The sequence below is a fragment of the Hippocampus comes genome, unplaced genomic scaffold (genome assembly GCF_001891065.2).
Source record: "Hippocampus comes isolate QL1 unplaced genomic scaffold, H_comes_QL1_v1.1 scaffold215, whole genome shotgun sequence".
Lineage (NCBI taxonomy): Eukaryota > Metazoa > Chordata > Actinopteri > Syngnathiformes > Syngnathidae > Hippocampus > Hippocampus comes.
This window is the reverse complement of record NW_017805017.1, coordinates 9,773-13,210: the sequence shown is the minus strand read 5'-3', so window position 1 is coordinate 13,210 and position 3,438 is coordinate 9,773. Positions and strand designations below refer to the sequence as shown.

Sequence of the window (3,438 nt, the reverse complement as noted above, 5' to 3'; positions counted from 1 at the left end):
TAAGGTAAATATTGTCATTGTAGATTGAAAAAGCAAGAATGTGTTCATGACATTGACTGTATTTATGAAATTTGTAGCGCCACTTTCCTGTGTGCCCAGACTCTTATGGACACCCTTTTGAACACACAATAAAATGACTTTTAAAAATGAAAAGAAAACCAAATCAAGAAAAATGTCTCGCGGCCATAAAAGTCCCCATCAATAATGCGGTTGTACAAGTTCAGCGCGAAGAATGAAATTCAATCCAACGGTGCTTCAAGTAATATTTAGGTCTATCCACCCTTGAATCAATTTCAAGACAAGCCGTGGTGTCTTGGTCTGAACACTAGGTGGCACTCACGTCATGGTGTTCATGACAGACAGAAAAAGAAGTGAAAAAGACATGAAGAAGAACTCTGGAGGTTAAATGAATCCTGAAGCATATTGTATTGACTGTGGAGCTGTCAATAAAATGACCACAGAAAGAAATCCATGCCTGGTTGCTGAGAAATCACACAGAACAAACACAAATGTCCGTTGATTGTCCTCTTCCGTGCTCTTAGCCACTTTTATCGAGTGATTTGGAAAAATGCCCTGGCGCTTGGTGGTGATGCACTCTTCACATTCAGGCAAACAGCTATTTGAGTGGCCAAAAGAAAAGAAAATTGGCTTCCGTTTATGGAAACATTCAAATCAAAGTACGAAACGTGGACATGGATCTAATCTTGTATGAAAACATTTAACTTTATGAGTGCATGGATGGAAACATCTTTAATGGTTTCTAACGAACAACACTGCCGATATAATGTGCCGAGTGGCCGACAACGCAACAGAACTACCTTAGCAATGACAATGTAGGACACCAACCCACCAAACGTGTGCTCACATAGTAGCTGGAAGACTTGAACTAAGTAGGTAATCCCAATTTACAGCACGTAACAGCCTGGAATTGCAAACAATTACACTAAGAACCTCCTCTTCCTCAATTCTTGAGACCCCCGGTTCCCCTCAGATAAGTTTTCTACGTCGCTTTAATTGATTTCAGACTGGCTTTGAACACTTGCCAGAGTGAGCCCTGCTATTCTTATCTTGAAATGACGTCACACTTTGGGGTTTCTCGCTCGTCGGTATCTCACTTCAGGAAAATGATTCCTTTGTCAAATTTCATCCATCCATTTTCCGGTCCACTTATCCTCACAATGGTCGCGGGGGGTGCTGAAACCTATTCCAGCCGTCTTCGGGCAGTAGGCGGGGGACACCCTGAACCAGTTGCCTGCAAATCGCAGCGGACACATAGATGAACAACCATCCATGCTCACGCTGGTCGCGGGGGGTGCTGAAACCTATTCCAGCCGTCTTCGGGCAGTAGGCGGGGGACACCCATAGATGAACAACCATCCACGCTCACACTTACACCAAGTGACAATTTAGAGTGTTCAATCAGTCTGTCGTGCATGTTTTTTGGAATGTGGGATGAAATTGGAGTACCCAGAGAAAACCCACGCAGGCCCGGGGAGAACATGCAAACCCCACACAGGGAGGCCGGAGGTGGAATTGAACCCGGTACCTCTGCACTGCGAGGTCAACGTGCTAACCACTGGACCACCAAGCCACCTTAAGCCTAAAATCACTTGCGTCATTATTATGGTGATGATTATTATCATTCAAAGGGACTTAAACAGAGCGGAGCAAAACTCAACCACGAACTTCCCAATAATAAGCCGCTCACGGCCATCCTGCCAGGGTAAAAAAGAAAAAAAAAGGCTACAAAATAAAAAAATAAATAAATAAAAAATTACACTAAAAAAAAAAAAAAATTACACAGAGAGACTCACGTTTCTCCAAAACTGCACATCTTAGGAAACCTGCAAAGGCTGCGGTGAAAAAAATTTGAGTGGATCAATGAAGCAAAGCTCGAACTCTTATGAGGCTTTTGGGATTGCACAGGTTAGTTTGGATGACTACACTGCTGCTGTAGACTGTAAATTTCCCCATTGTGGGACAAATAAAGATATCTTATCTTATCTTACACACACACACACACACACACACACAGACGCCCCATTGAAGAGAGCACAATGAAGGACTGGCTTGCGCCGAGGGAATCAGTGAAAATTATTGTATTTTGGTGCGTTTTTGTTGTTGTGTGGTTAAACGCTGGTGCAAAAGTTGCTACACCTTGGCCAAGTGAAAATGATGAGGGTGGAGAACAAAGACCAAGAAAGTAAAATATGTTGATTGAGGGTGGAGGAAAAGTGCCAACCTGGGAACCAAAATGTTTTTTGTTGGTGCGGCATGCCAAGTCTGGAAGGCAGCCAGGCCAGGTGACTCTGCCTTTTATTGGTCGAAATTTTCCAACACAGGTCCATGAAGGCTGTGTCTAGCAGTGTGGGCATGTCCTGCGGCGGGTATTTATTGACGGTGGCGGAGGTTGTCAGGCATCTTTAAGCTCTGCGGTCATGGATACGCCGATGCTAACCTTCACCGTGTTGCTACTGCTGCGGATGATCACAGGTGAAATGTTTTTCATTTTTTGGGGGTGGGATGGGTTAGAAAACGACTTTTCCACGCCATCCTTCTTTCATGCATGTTGGCCTGAGTGCATGCGTTCGGATGGGTTGTTCTTAATGAAAAACAGCAAATGATTACTGATGCAAATTATGCTGTGATTGAAGGCAAATGGTCAAAATTGACAGGGAAGCACGTTTGACTTTCTGCACCACAGTAGGCTAAATGTTTGAGTGTGGAGGCACCGTTTTTCATTGGGGTGACTGAGTCAAGACTCGCGACACACCTTTTCCAATGTGTGGTGCTCGTTTTAAAACAAAGGCTGCGTTTCGTCAAGACGCTGCGTTTACTTGTCCGCAGTCAGCACCACACGATTGATTGATGAAGGAAACGAAACGGCATGTGCTGCCCATGAAATGTCAACAATTTTGTGTGACACCTGGATGTGTTCTTTTTGTCTTTATCATCATTAGAATGCGGAGGGCAACTAGGTGAGTCGCAGCTTCGCTTCTTCCCTTCCTTCCAACCGACTTTCCTTCCTCACTCCATCTTTACCTGTCTTCCTGATTGCCTTTTTCACTCCCTCCCTTTCTTCCTCCTGACCTCCTTTTTATCCTTCCTTATTTTTTTCCCCTCAGTACTTTCCTTCATTCTCCCTCCAATTCTTTTCTTTCCTTTGCCTTTCATTTATTTCTTCTAAAAATATGTCCAGGAAAATTATGTTCAACCATTTTGATTTGGAGTTGCTGTTTTTTCCATTTGTCATTTAAATGGTGCATTATGTATTTTACGGGGTGAATGTTACACCTTTGTGACCCACGTCAATGTGTGTGTGTGTGTGTGTGTGTGTGTGTGCGTGTGTGTGTTTTCAGCGTGCGGTCAAGCGCCTCTCAACAATGGCAATCCGGGGGCCACCCCAGGTGCGTGGCCCTGGCAGGTCAGCCTGCACCG

At 44.3% G+C, this 3,438-nt stretch overlaps 1 long non-coding RNA gene across 1 annotated transcript; it reads left to right on the top strand.

The window, feature by feature from the left end:
- Positions 1-2,100: 2,100 nt before the first annotated feature.
- On the top strand, positions 2,101-3,436 carry LOC109511981 (uncharacterized). Its single transcript, XR_002167434.1, has 3 exons — positions 2,101-2,493; positions 2,961-2,978; positions 3,360-3,436. It is a non-coding gene; the product is annotated as an uncharacterized LOC109511981 (long non-coding RNA).
- The last annotated feature ends 2 nt before the right edge of the window (positions 3,437-3,438 follow it).